We start from the raw sequence: 15,894 nt of genomic DNA on the forward strand, positions 1-15,894 counted from the left end.
GAGCTGGGGAGTAGTCGCATAGAAGAAAACCTGCATGGAGCGACCCGGGGAGCTGGACCAGTACAAGAAGTTATACCTCACGTGGACGAGATGTCGCTTAGGCGGGCGGGCGGGATCTGCCCACACGACGACAGCGAACAAGGGCGCGGAGGACCTTCGTCCGCGCCAGTGCCGGCTCTGAGGGGACGGTGCGCATCGGCTTCCTCCATTGCCGACGGCGACAACGTCAACGCTGCACCTCCTCACCTCCCGCAGCGGACGGGATTCGGCCAGATCTGTGACCACCGGTGAGGAGAGAGATAGTGTGGACACTGTCATCTTGTTTTGATATGGAGAGGGTGAGAGAGCGAGACCTGAGATACTCTATCAAACAAGAGGCTATAATGGAGTAAAACAATCTCTCCATAGTAGTGGTTTTAAATAGAATACGCGCGTTCCCGGAAAAAAGAAACGAAAACTGGCGGACAATTTTTTAACGTACGAAGAAAGAAAACTCTATCAAAAACACGCCCCGCTTCCAGGTCGTGAGAGTCGTCACGCACACACACATAGAGATAGACATGCATATCCGTGTTGACGTAAAATTCCATTTCCATCTCCATCTCCAATCATATTTGTCCAACTGGCACATTATATACCACTACAGGAATCAGCTATTTTGCCGTCTGCCATGGCGGACGGCAAAGGCATGAACGGCGGACGGCAAAGGCCTTTGCCGTCAGCCGCGGACGGCAAAAGGCTCCGGCAAAGTAGGCTACGGTAAACAGCTACTTTGCCGTCTGCTTCCTGGCGGCTGACGGCAAAGGCTCTTTGCCGTCTGCTGCGGACGGCAAAGAGGGCGGATGGCAATAATTGTGCTCTTAGTCCGTTAAGTGGCTAACGGCAGGCCTTCGCCGTCCACCGGGGACGGCAAACTTTCTAGTGCCTTTGCCATCTGCCAGCGGACGGCAAAGTTTCTACTGTCTTTGCCATCCGCCGTATGATGTCATCTACACGTCACTACATGGCAGGCCTTTGCCATTCGCCGCTGACGGCAAACTCTTTGCCGTCAGCCACTGTAGGCAAACTGACCAAATGGGTCAGCTACCAGGAAGCACTGCTTGATGCCACGTGTCCTCTTTGCCGTCCGCGGCAGACGGCAAAGAGCCTGCATATTGGGTCTTTTTTCTGTTTTTTATTAAATCCCACAATTTTCACAGAAAATATGTATGACATATATAGATATATTTCACAAGGCAATTACAGAGCAAACATATAAGATATCCAACATGCATAGTTCCATCATACATAGTTCCATCACATAACTTCATCACATAGTTCCATCATACATAGCAAGTTCAACATAGAGGCATCCAACCATATATATTACAATAGTTTCATCCAACGATACATGCATAGTTCAACGATACAAAAGAAACAGAGAAAGGGATAAGGAGCACTCCATCTATGCAAGCTTTCGTCAAGTGAATGAAATCTGCAAAATGAAAAATAAGAAAGTTAGAAATAGGTGACTAGAATAAGAAGACTAGAACAAGAAGAAGACTAGAATAAGAAGAGTATGTCATTTATGAGCTAACTTACGTGAAATGGATGATATATGAGCTAACTAAGTTGAAATTGGTCGTTTATGAGCTAGCTAAGGTGAAATGGATCATTTATGAGCTAACTTAGTTGAAATGGGTCGTTTATGAGCTAACTAAGGTCAAATGGATCGTTTTTGAGGTAACTAAGGTGAAATGGATCGTTTTTTAGCTAAATTAGGTGAAATGGATCATTTATGAGCTAACTTAGTTGAAATGGATCATTTTTGAGCTAACTTAGGTGAAATGGATCATTTATGAGCTAATTTAGTTGAAATGGATTTTTTTGAGCTAACTTAGGTGAAATGGATCATTTAAGAGCTAATTTAGGTGAAATGGATCGTTTTTTAGCTAACTTGGTGAAATGGATCGTTTATGAGCTAAATTAGTTGAAATGGATCGTTTATGAGATAACCTAGGTAAGATGGGTCATTTTGGAGTTAACCTAGTTGAAATGGGTCATTTTAAAGCTAACGTAGGTAAAATGGATCATTTAGGAGCTAATCTAGGTAAAATGGGTCATTTTTGAGCTAACTTGGATGAACTAGATCATTTATAAGCGAACCTAGGTAAAATGGGTCATTTTAGAGCTAACTTAAGTAAAATGGATCGTCTATGAGCTAACTAAGCTAATTATGCAATTTTTGACATAAGTAAGCTAAGTACAGATCGTTTTAGAGCTAACTTAGGTAAAATGGATGGTTTTGGAGGTCAGTAAGCTTATTAAGTCATTTTGGAGGAGAAGAAGCTAAGTCTAGGTCATTATGGTAAGCATAGGAGGAAATAAAGCTAAGTCTAGGTCTTTATGCATGTGTTAAGCAAAACACTAGATAAACTTACCAAGATCCAGGAGGTGTAGGAGCGGGGTGGCTCGTGTCGGTAGCTGGAGAAGGATCGTGCGATGCTTGTCTGGAGTTACGCTGCACCAAAGATCATTTCCAATGTCTTGTTAGCATGATGCCACTCAAATGTTAAGACTAGCAAGTAATGTCCATTCAAATAAAACTCACCGTGGTCCCAGGAGCAATCACTGGCATCGGCGGAGCGGTCTGACCTGTCTTCTCGCACACAGACTGCATATTTGGTTTTGACGACTCAGTCATACTAGTTAGTAATGAGACAAACACTACATGAATGTTTTGGCTAATCTGCAGAAGAAACATACCACAAGGAGCTCGTACATGGCCCTTGCCTGCATGTCATTCCGTGCCCTCTCCTCCTCCATCATCTTTGTCGTCCTCTCCTCCAACTCCCGCTGCCTCTCCGCCGCCTCCGCCAGAAGTTTCTCCGTTCTATCTCTCTCACTCTGTATAGCAGCCTGCAACACCACTCACATGACCATTTGTAATCATTGATGGAAGCGCACACAATGTAATGGAGAAAGATAACTGAGTACGTATCACTAACCTTGATGGCGAGTTGCACTGGCCGTTCATGAGGCCTTATCTCAGGAGCGGAGCTCAAATGGCGCGCCTTGATCTCCGGGAGAGTGCTAGGACAACGGATAAGTCCATCTCCAATGGCTATGGAGCCATGGGACCTCCCGCCACCAGATATCATCACCAGCTCTAGATCAATGGGACCCTGGCTCGGGTTAAAGTCCTCCCCTTTCCTCGCCTTCCCCTCATCTCTATATCTCACAAGCTTGTTGTGGGAGGAGATGTTGGTGAAGTTGTTTGCATCATCGAGGTCAGACTGAGAGAAAGCCTTGACTTTCTTGAAAGAGGCAGTGTGGGCCATGGCATACAGGTCGTACACCTCTGGCACCTTATCCGCCTTATTGTAGCGTGCCTGAAAGAGAGAAACAATGAAAATTAGTAATTAAAGGGCTCAAGCTAGCATGATGAATGAATTGCATGAATCATGAAGCAAACCACATACCCAGTTGCGCCCGAACTGATATAAGTTGGAGCTGCCTTGATGGTGTGGCACACCTTCCATTTGCGCACGTTTGTCCTTGGCCTCGTTGTGGAGGGCTAGCCATTCTTTTGAGCACCACTCATCGACCAACACCTCCCAACAATCCATCCGATCCGCACACCATCTCGGAGGCGCCTAAGTTAGCAAAAAGAAACTTGAGCGCTACGGCTAAGAATTACTAAATGAAGGAACTTAAGTAGAAGGCCTTAAGAATTACCTTCATGTACTGCTCCTTACTCAGGAACTTATCGCGGCACGCCGGCTTGGTCTTCTTGATACCACGCAAGGCGTAGTAGTCTCGAACAGCCGGCACCCGAGCCTCGTGCCGTAAGTTCTGGAGTAGGCGCTTGCAGACGTTCTCGATAACATGTGTCGCGTCCTCCTCGTATCCCTCCTCACACCTGTAGAATGTCTGCAATCAAATGAGACAATATTGATTAGTACAATTAATAGCTAGCTAGTTGAAGATTTTTAAATGTGTAAAGGAGAAATTACCCAGAACGTCCTGATCACCATGTCCGCCCTCGTGTCGCACACGCCACCGTCGATAATGACATCCGGCGGGGCCGGGGCAGCCACGTAGTGCTCCCAGCTCTGGAAGCCGACCCTCACCAGGCAACGTGACAAACCCCGGGAAGTTTTGCCAGCAAAGAACTCCAAGGACGGAGTTGGGCCGGCGGACACTATGATGGTGGTCCCAACCCCTACAGCATGACAAGGCCAACGCATTAGTTATTTGAAGAAACGTGAATGCACAAGGTACAAAAATATTAAATGCACTTACGTACCTCTCCCCATCAGGGAAAATCAACCACCTCTGCTCGCGGGTCGCCGGCACGGACGGGAGCCGTGTAGCACCACGCTGGTAGACGGTGCCCCCCTCCTCCTCAAGATCAGTCGGCTCCCCGCCATCATCAGCATGGCCACTCGGCTCCTCGGGCTGATCCGGCCAGGTACCCCATCCGGACGTGTGCTCCTCCGGGGTCTCGTGGGCCGAAGGCCAGTCGACCCGAGGCTCGTGGGCCCAAGACCCGTGGACCGGAGGCTCGTGTACCGGAGTCCGTGTAGCCTCCTCCTCGGACGAGTCCACCCTAGCAGTCACGTGCTCGGGTGAAACAGCTGGGGGTGGCGGCGAGGAAGGCGCCGTAGCAGTCACCCTACCTCCTCTCCCACGACCACGTGCCCCACCTCCTCTCTTCCTACCTCGTCCCCTGCTGGGCACCGTGGTCGACGAAGAAGGGCCCGGCGGTGTGGCCATACTGTCCAGCAACGCTCGGCGGAGAGGTGCGTCTGGAATGGAAGACCTCAGACCACGCGCCGACGAAGAAGGGGCCTTGGCGCGCTCCCGACCAGCGCCCACCATCTTTCAACACCTGCCATGACAAACAGTAAACAAAATTAGTACAACAAAAAAAAACCGAGATGAATAATAATATGTGTATCACTTAAGTGTATCATCATCAAGTACAACATAAAAAAATTTAATACCTGACACTACTAATAATCTCGATCAGTATCATCAATAAATGCATAATCATCATCATCACTATAATCAATGACGTGCTCATAGGGTTCAGTGGCATCAACATGTGGAAGGCCACCTTGACGTAATCGGCCAAGCAATGACAGGTCATCCGCAGCAGTAACCTCTTCTTGTTCCGGCTCTTCTTGTTCCTCCTCTGGGGTGATGTCGGATTCACTGTCGCTGTCTACTTCAATGTTTTGGAGTGCAGTATAGCGGTTCTTGAAACGCTTTTTGGAAAGACGTGTCTCTTGGAAGAATTCTCCTTCATATGTGTCTGGGTTAATGTGAGGTTCATAATCCTCTTCCTTTGGGGGAGATAGTCTAGCACGTGGCGGCACTTCATAAATGACATCCCAACCTTTCAGATTTGGATTAGTTTGGCAGGCCCACGGTAGATAGAATACTTGGGTCGCCTGTTGAGCCGTAATATAGACATCAGGAACATCTAAATGGGTGCTTTGGTTGATTTCAACTATCCCTATATGTTCATGAGTCCTTATAGTCTCCTTCGGCTGAAACCAATAACATTTGAAGACTACGACATTCGGTGGGTTTTCACCACAGAATAGAAGTTCATAAATTGCTTTAACTCTCCCATAATACTCGGTACCTCCTTCGTCGATAGCAGATACACAACAATTTGTAGACTTTCGGTCGGCCATAGATAGCTCTTTGCCATAGGTACGAAAGCGATACCCGTTGATGTCGTATTTGTCAAATGAACGGACCAACGATTTTGCACGCCCCCCCCCCCAATCTTGCCTCGGTCGGGAGATGCAAAATCAAATGTTGCATTGGATTAAAGAAGCCCGGTGGAAAGATCTTCTCTAACTTGCAGATCAACTCCGGCGCCAACTCTTCCATTTCTTCTAGCACGCCAGGCGATAGTTCTTTCGCACAAAGAACACGGAAGAAATAGCTGAGTTTTGCCAGTACTAGCCATTCATCCTCAGGGATGAAGCCACGCAACATCACCGGCATTACCCGCTCAATCCATATGTGCCAATCATGACTCTTGAGACCAAATATCTTCAATTTATCAAGACTGGCTCCCCTCTTTAGATTCGCTGCATACCCATCGGGGAACATCAACAACATTTTCACCCACAAGATAATTTCCCTCATAGCTGGCCTTCCAAGATTGAACCATGCCTTTGGCTTCGTCCAGTTCCGCTTTCTTTTCAGTTCTTTCATGTTTTGTAACAGCCTATCACATAGCGCCTCCAGATCGACTCTAGCCTTAGTATTACCCTTTGACTTCCCATCTATGCCGAACAATGTACCAAAAAGTGCCTCAGCGATATTCTTCTCAGTGTGCATCACATAGATGTTGTGTGGGCAAAGGAGGTCTTTGAAGTAAGGCAGATCCCATAAGCATGTTTTGTGAGTCCAGGCGTGCTTAGAATTATACCCCTTGAAGTACCCTGGACGCTCTGGATCTGGCTCGAGAGCGTTTAACTGATCTAGGGTCTGTTGGCCTGGCAATGCAGGTGGTGCAGAGTTTTTGACAACTCTACCTCTGATGAAGTTCTTCTTGTCTTTCCTGAACTTATGGCGAGGATTCAGGAACTGTCTATGCATGTCGAAGCAAGAAAACTTGCGACCGGCCTGAAGCCAACGAAACTCAAGAGCTCCCTTGCATGTGGGGCACGGGAACCTTCCATGCACACACCAGCCAACGAATAGCGCATACGCCGGCAAGTCATGCGTCGAGTACATGTACCAAACACGCATTATGAAGTTCTGTTTGCTATAGGCGTCGTATGTCTTGAACCCATTATCCCAGGCTTCTTGCAATTCGTCCTTAAGCGGTTGCATGTACACATTCATATTTTTCCCCGGATAGTTGGGCCCTGGAATTATCAACGTCAGGAAAATGTTCTTTCTTTGCAGAATCTGTCCGGGGGGGAGATTGAGTGGAAAGACAAATACGGGCCAACAACTGTATTGGGCTGCCGTCATACCAAACACACTGAACCCATCCGTGCTGATGCCGACTCGAGGATGCCTCGGATCTGCCGCTTTGTCACCATGTAATTCATCAAACTTTTTCCACGCAACACCATCCGATGTGTGTACAATCATCAGATTCCCATCTGCATCTAGTTCGGTTCTTTTGCCCGTTTTGTGCCATGTCATCTGTCTGGCCGTCTCTTCGACCATGAAAAGACGTTGAAGTCTTGGTACGATTGGCATATATCGAAGAACACTAACGGGGATTTTGGTCTGTGTCTTCTCACCCATACCGTTGTCTACCACAACATACCTGGAAGACTTGTAAATGGGACAATAGTTCAAGTCCGCATAGTCAAGCCTAAACAAGACACATCCTTTCTCACAGGCATGTATCTTATCATAGGGCATCTTCAGTGCACGGAGGATTTTGTCCGACTGGTACAGGTTTGCAGGCATTACATGGCCTTCGGGTAGAAAGTGTCCAAATATTGTCATCATTACATCGTAGCATTCTCTGCCCAAGTTGAACTGAGCCTTCAGAGCCATTACTTGTGAGATGGCATCGAACTGACAAAGCTCAGTGTGCTCATGGAGGGACGTTTTGAAGACTCCAACATTTCATTGAAGGCCTTTGCAGATTCCTCCATCTCCTCGTCTGAATCCCAAGCATCATTGAAGTCTTGCACCATGTTTTCCATCCCGGTACCATGCTCGTCGGCGCGACGACGATCCACCTCAGCTCGGTCACGTTGGGCAGACTCACCATGAAATGTCCACACCGTATAATCGGGCGTAAAACCACTCTTCTGCAGGTGTTTGCCCATTTCAGCCTCTGTCCTCTTTTCCCAATTGCCGCACCGTAAACAGGGGCACCAGGTTTTCCTCTGGCCATTTGCAAATGCGGATCGCACAAACCCCTTGGTTTTTGTGAACCATTCAGTGCTCCATTTGTTCTGACCAGTGTGACCGGTGTACATCCACGCACGATCACTCATCTTGACTTTTAGAGCTACTAGACACACAACAAATATATATATATAATTCACCATGTATATATTCATCAGTTGATCTACTTTGTCAATTTTATTACGTCCATGCAACCTACACTCTAATAGGTAATGATAGGTCCTAATCCCACCCGAGTATGTTTAGATTGGGTTAATTTTCCCATGCTATGCTCCGGATCCTACGCAAAATTTCGGGAGCACCTCCCCGCTCTTCTCCTGATACACGTCTCTGCAATAATCAGAGAGGATGTGTACCCGGAGAACAACAGGGGAGGCACTGACGAAATTTATGCGTCGGATCCGGAGCAAAGCATATGGGAAAACAAACCCAATCTAAACATACTCGGGCTGTCCATGGATAGCGTTGGACAATTCGAAAGAATCAAGGTTATAAATATGCAAATGTATGCATATTTATAACTATGACGCTTTCGAACGGGAGACACATATTGGTTACGCATACTGATGATTCAAGACACATATATAGCTAGCTATCAAGTTTCATCGGAATATATCAAATAATTAATGGGGGAGGAGGACATGTCATTTGTGCTCACCCACGAACGAAGGGGCAGAGCTCGTCAAACGCACGGCGAGGTCGTCGAACACCAAACCTCGCAGCGATATGAAACAACTGCACATTTAAAACTACCCGATCAACACAATTATATATGATGTTTTTCATAATAAAATCGATAAATATATGACCTAACTAATAATTCACAAATATATGACCCCGTCGGCTTCTGGAAGGCCAAAGAACACCTTTTCGGGAGGTGTCGGGGGTCGGGGTGTCGTGTGGGTGTCGGGGTGCCGTGTCGGGGTCGGGGTCTTGGGGTCGGGGTCTCGGGTCGGGGGGTGCCGGGTCGGGGTCGGGGTGCTGTGTCGGTGTCGGGGTCGGGGTGTCGGGTCAGGCTCGGGGTCGGGGTGTCGGGGTCGGGGTCGGGGTCGGGGTCTCGGGGTCGGGGTGTCGGGTCGGGGTGCCGAGTCGGCGTCGGGGTGCCGTGTCGGTGTCGGGGTCGGGGTGTCGGGTCAGGCTCGGGGTCGGGGTCTCGGGGTCGGGGTGTCGGGTCGGGGTAGGGGTCTCGGGGTCAGGGTGTCGGGTCAGGCTCGGGGTCGGGGTCTCGGCGTCGGGGTGTCGAGTCGGGGTGCCGGGTCGGGGTCGGGGTGCCGTGTCGGTGTCGGGGTAAGGGTGGGTGTGGTGTCAGGGTGTCGGTGTCGGGGTGTCGTGTCGGTGTCGGGGTCGGGGTCTCGGGGTCGGGGTGTCGGGTCGGGTTCGGGGTGCCGTCTCGGTGTCGGGGTCGGGGTCGGGGTCGGGGTCGGGGTGTCGGGGTCGGGGTGTCGTGTCGGGGTGCCGGGTCGGGGTCGGGGTGCCGTGTCGGGTCGGGGTGCAGTGTCGGGTCGGGGTTTTTTCCTTTTCTTCTTCTTCCTATTCTTCCTTTTTTTTCCTTCTTCTTCTTCTTCTTCTTCCTCCTTTCCTTTTTCCTCTTCTTCTTCTCCCCCTCTCCTCTTTCTTCTTCTTCTTCTTCTTCTTCTTCTTCCTCTTCTTTTTTTTCTTCTCCTACTCCTACTCCTCTTCTTCTTCTTCCTTTCCTTTTTCCTCTTCTTCTTCTCCTCCTCTCCTCTTTTTCTCTTCTTCTTCTTCTTTCCTCAAACTAAACTAAACCTAAAACTAAACCTAAATCTAAAACTAAAACTAAAACTAAAACTAAAACTAAAACTAACTCTAAACTAAATATAAACCTAAAACTAATAAAACAGAAAAAAAGGGAAAAAACTAAATCTAAACCTAAAACTAAACTAAAACTAAACCTAAAACTAAAACTAAAACTAAATCTAAACTAAAACTAAAAAGGAAAAATAACAGAAAAAAGGAGGGGGGCTCACCTGGGGCAGGGCCGGTGGAGGCCGTCGCCGGTGGAGGAGGGGGGCGGGGCGGTGGAGGAGGTGGCCGGTGGAGGAGGTGGCCGGGGCGCGGGGGCGCGGGGGCGGCGGGGGGCCGGGCCCGGGGCGGTGGGGCGCGGGGCGGCGGGGGCCGGGGTGCGGGGGGCCGGGGCGGCGGGGAGCGGGGCGGGGGGCGACGGGGCCCGGGGGCGGCGGGGGGCCGGGGCGGTGGGGCGACGGGGCGGCGGGGGCGGCGGGGGCGACGGGTGGTGGGGCGACGGCGCCGGGCGGCAGTGGCGACGGGGCGGGGGGCCGGTGGGGCGGCGGGGTGGTGGGGCGACCGGGCGGCGGCGAGTGGTGGGGGCGGCGGCGGCGGTGGGGTGGGAAGTGGTGGCGGGGCGCGTCGGCGAGGAGAGAACAGAGTAACGGGCGGGGGGGTACGGGCCGTTAGGTAGTGTCTTCTTTGCCGTCTGCCTCTCTTTGCCGTCCGCCCTTTTGCCTCTTTGCCGTCTGCTGGCAGACGGCAAAGAGGTGGGCCGTTAAGTTTTTTCCAAACGGGCGGGGGTGGGGGCCACCTCTCTCTTTGCCGTCTGCCAGCGGACGGCAAAGATTCTTTGCCGTCTGCTGGCAGACGGCAAAGAGCTCGCGGACGGCAAAGAGCTTCTTTGTCGTCTGCTTTTGGGTAGCTGATGGCAAAGAGCTTCTTTGCCGTCAGCTAGCAGACGGCAAAGAGCTGGCAGATGGCAAATTAGCTGATTCCAGTAGTGTACGTTGTTAATTATATACGCGGCAATATTAACGTACAACATCTCTTGTTTGCGGGCGTCCGAACCGCTGCCACGGCCGCTCCTGACCAACCCGAACCCTCTTCATCACCCGCACGTGCTTCCCGCCCGAAACGGTCAGTGCCGCATTCATGCCCGGCCAGAGCGGACGCGACCTCTCACTGGCGCCGACATTGAAGCGGCGCGCCGGCCGAGAGAGCGTCGACCGTGCCACTTCCTGGTGCACGCGACTACTCCGCGTTCAAAGGTCGCAATAGCCGGCCACAACATGCATGTAAAAAGTTCTTGGGAGTCCGTGCTACACCTAGCTGTCCTCCCCAACTCGTCAATCTCTCTAGTAGTACTAGTACTCCATGGCGCGATCCATCGACAAGCAGGCGGGAAAGTTATCGTATACTCGGTTTGCGGTGAGTGGCATGTCGAGCGATCGTGTGGGGTCAAGCCGTGGAGGAGGGTGAGACACGAACGCGACAGACGTGATTTAAACGTTGGTTTTGCTCGATGGCGAGATCCAACGAAATGAAACGTTGGTTTCTCTCCGTTTCCAGTTTTTCTCCGAAAAAACGGAAACTTTCCACTCCATTTTCATTCCTACTCCAAGGTTGCCCCGTTACAACATTCCATCAAATACAAAGGAAAACTAACACGCATGCTGATGCATCTCAACGATTAACAGATCACAGCCAATATACACTTCCAACTAAAGACAAAAGTTGTGAGAGCGTGTACGAAAGAAAAACTACTGATGGGGTCACTACGACTTAAACCCTAAACCCTAAACAGGATTTAATTTCCTGGGCAGGTAGAACCTGTCGGAGGAAAGACGGCTGGCACCCTCGGATCATATGATGCTTTTGTGCAGTTCCACTAAAATCGTGTTGAGCATCCCTGATGGCAAAGATATTGAAGAAGTGTGATTAGAATAATAGTACTGGCACTAGTTCATGAGACATAAACTCATCACAAGTAGAAGCCGGTAGAAGTAGAGAAAGATCGACATGGAGATGGAGCTACGTGGGGAGCTGCGGCAGTGGAGCAAGCCGGCTCCAAAAGGAAGATCGACTACCTGGGACGTCGGGCTGTAGCTAGAAGGGCGGTTGGGACGTGGCATCGGCCCATACCGCGGTGACCCCCGATTGGGACGCACCGACTGTGGCCATCGTCGTTCTATGCTTGTGAAGAGAGCAACCCAAGCAAGCAGGCTTGTAGCTTAGGCTCCTGCTAGTGTATATATAGTGGTTTTCTTTTTCTCTCCATATCAACCATTTTATATTGCGTACGTGTCATTGAAGAGTGAAATGATGTTTGCTTCTTCCGACTAACTTACTATGTAATTTGACTGCTCCTTTAGTGGCCCCTACACGTACTCCCCCTACGTGTATGCAACAGTCACACGTACTCATGGACGCCAAAATGCGCGCGCCGCCCTAATGCATGCATGTCTGAGCACACGACGGAACACACACGGTCATGCTCAAGTGCTCAACCTACACGTGCATGCACACACATACTCAGCCAGGTTGAGCTAGTGACCGTATAAACACCGGAAAATGTATATATTGAGCGCAATGAGCGTATTATGAAGTCCACTGACCCTATTTTTACAAATATACAGTGACAGACAGTGTATTTATCTCGTTTGAAATTAAGCCATATTAACCGGAGAGGAGGCAGTATGGACTAGCATTACTTTGTTGTGTCCCGTCAACTTGCGGAACGAGGAGAAGCTTGCAGGATGGGAGAAGCTTGCGCGCGGTGGCTCGTAGGACAAGGAGAATCTTTTGACTAATGCAAGCTATCCTTCACTCAGGCGGTGGACGTGCAATAGTTAATTCGGTGTCAGATTGCCAGAAGCATACACTATACTAGTACTATTATTGTTGCACTTCCCGAAGAGGCGAACAACCAGGCGCAAAGTTTACTAGTACTACTACTATAGTCTATAGAGGTACTAGATACTAGTACTAGGAACCGGATGGAGGAGCGTCTGCACTCTTATTATATTTTTAAAATGTGATAAAGCAATCTTCAACACATTTGGTTCTCTTCGAGGGTTCTCGCATGTGATAATGGAAGTTGATTGCATGGAACACTCGCCACAATTCTCGCTTAATTCTGGCTCATTTCCTGTTACAAATAGGAGTGCTCGGTAATATTTCCTCACTTTTTTTTGTTAGTCAGCATGTAAATAGGTTAGCAAACCTTGCGGCGCATCTTTGTGCGAACCGTGCTTGCTGCACTTTGAATGTGGCCGAGAGCTGGCTTGATGAAACACCTCGCTTCCTACTTCTTTTTTTGTGGGGTACCTCACTTCCTAGTGACCAGTGTCTTGGCTGATCGTCGTAAGAATGCTTATATATGAATAAAGCTCTCTCATTTACCCGCAAAAAAGATTAAGCCATATTAACCGGAAAGGAGGGAGTATGGACTAGCACTACTTGTTGGTGTGTCCCGTCAACTCGCAGAACGAGGAAAAGCTTGCAGGACAAGGTGAAGCTCGCTTACGCCTTTTGACTAATGCAAGGTACCCTCACCCAGGCGGTGGACATGCATCAGTTCATTTGGTGTCAGATTGCCAGAGGCATACAATGTAGTACCGAACATGTGGAGTACCACCATTGTTTGACTTCACGAAGAGGCGAAGAGCCAAGCGCAAGGTTTAGTAGTATGACTAGTACTACTACTAGAACCGCATGGTGGAGCCTCTGTACTCTTATTTTTCTTAATCTTTGATAAAGTACACATTTATTCCGGAGAAGGGCGGAAAACGGCAGCCCAACATGTAATGATGATATCTATCAACCATGCTCGAATATATCTTGGCCTCCGTGCGAGCCTGTCTGTGTGTTCTCGCTCCTCGTCTCTCAAAAGGAATGGCGGGTTGGCCATTTTGCCGTCAATTGAGATCGGTTGACCGACTGGCCATACGCGTACTTGCTTTTGCACCTTCATACTACTCCTCCCTCCGTCATAGTTTACAGGGCGCGCTTCATTATGATGCATTTCTCTCAATGCATTTCCACCACCAGAGAGACTTTAGACGCGTTTGGTTTAATGCTCAATTAATTAGGGCGTGGTAACCGCAATTTTCTCTCGATGTAGTACTACGGAGTGGAGTAAGTGCATGCATGTGTGTACCCGGGGTGGAAGCACTGCATGCATGTGTGTATGCATTATTTCCTCAAGTAATAGACGTCGTGCTATAACTACCAATGCTATTTTTCAGGCCGATCGCTAGTCGCCTTGGTCCCAGAGATTTTCTCTTTTTCTGAAGCGCGCTCTATAAACAGTGACGGATGGAGTAGTATGAGCGGATTCAAAGAAGAGCGTATTGATGGTTGCTTCTTCCAAGCAACTTACAGTGGGAAAGGTGGGGCTTATGATTTGACTGCTCATTACTCACTATTAATGCGGCGCAACGACCGGTATGAGTCTCCCATGCGGCTGTGCACTACCCCATCGGTTCTTAAATATACTCTGGAGTATTTGTTTTTCTAGAGATTTCAACGAGTGACTACTCAAATATTTGTCCTTTTAGAGATTCAAATGGACTACTACATACGGATGTATATAGACATATTTTAGAGTGTAGATTCACTAATTTTGCTCCGTATGTAGTCACTTGTTGAAATCTCTAGAAATACAAATATTTAGGAACGAAGGGAGTACACATACGAAGCAAAATGAGTGAATCTACACCCTAAAATATGCCCATTTGAAATTTGTAAAAAGACAAATATTTAGGAACGAAGGAGTATAATTTTGTGCATGGCACATGGACCCGGATGCCGAAGAGGCTTCTGGCAATGCTATCAAGCTTCCAGCATCTGTTTACATAATTGACGTACTATACAAATAATTTTCCAGCGACATGAAATTGTACAATGGTGTGCTTTCAACTTTTGTTTCGTGTGTCTTGCCATCGATGCTCTTTCAGAAACAATAAAAAACTAACTTCCTTGCTAATCAGAGCTAATATTTACGTCACAACTGAAGACAAAGTTGTGAGAAGGTGTTAAATTAAAATTGATCGATGCTTTCATTGGAAGCAACGTCCCCCCAGCCCTGTCTAAATCAATAAGGCATGTTGGGAAAAAAGTAGATGTCTGGAGCATGCAACATTCCAATCATTTTGTGCAGTTCCACTAAAATAGAGTTGAGCGTCCCTGTTCCAAAGATATTAAGTGTGATTAGGATAATAGAGGACTGCTGATGAAACAATAAACACACAAATAGAAGACGGTCACCTTTGCAGTCTCTCTTGGGACTAATTAGTTGGAGAAGATTAGGCTCGGAGTTGGATGAGGAGGATAGAGAAAAACCAATTTCCCTTTGTGCAGTCGCAATGAAATGTAGAGACGTTGCCCGTGTGACATTTTGGCAGAACTGCACAAAACACTCTTAAGAAAAAAGTGATTTGTGCAGTTCACCAAAAGGTCGCAATAGCAACAAGGTGAAATGGATAGCCCTGTTTGCAAAAAAGAGGTAGAAATGAAACAATTACTGGCCAATAACAGTTGATGACACATGCGACGACAAAAAAAGCATATTCCTTGTCCTAAGGGAAGATAACAACACCGTTGTGTTTGTCTAAAACGGTGTGAGACGAGATTGCAATATGGAAAGTACGCCGGACGAGCTACGTTTTGGGCAAAGAACTATGGAAGATCCACATGCAGCGACGTGGGAAGACGGGAAGTGGAGCAAGGCCGGAGGGGATACCTAGAGGTCATCGGGATGTAACTAGGTGAGCGGCGGCGGGCAGAATCTGCCCATACTGCGGGAGCGAGCAGGTGGTGTTGGCCCTACCATGCCGGAGCTTGGTCAGAGAGAACGTCGTGTACCGCAGATCAGGACGTGCTGCCTTGGCGCCGTCGAACGGAGAAACGATGCACGTCCTCCCTTTCCGCCAGCGGACGGGATGCGGCCGGATCAGTGACCAACGACGAGAGAGAGAGAGAGGCCATCGCAGCCTTGTGTGAGATACTCTGAAGAGAGACACACCAGGCAGGCAGGCTCCATTGTATATAGTGGAGCGAACTACCTTTTTCTCCATAAAAATCGTTTTATATTCTGTGTACGTGCCATTGAGCGATATAACTTTATTTAAAAATAACCCGCCAATGCATCAAGTCAAACTTTGTTTCGTGCACGCGTGGTACACGACCTCCCTAGGTAAACAACCACTACACGCATTCAAATTAGCACGTGGGCTGCAATTTCGTACAGAAATGAGC

The sequence above is a fragment of the Triticum aestivum genome, chromosome 3D (genome assembly GCF_018294505.1).
Source record: "Triticum aestivum cultivar Chinese Spring chromosome 3D, IWGSC CS RefSeq v2.1, whole genome shotgun sequence".
In the NCBI taxonomy this organism is placed as follows: domain Eukaryota; kingdom Viridiplantae; phylum Streptophyta; class Magnoliopsida; order Poales; family Poaceae; genus Triticum; species Triticum aestivum.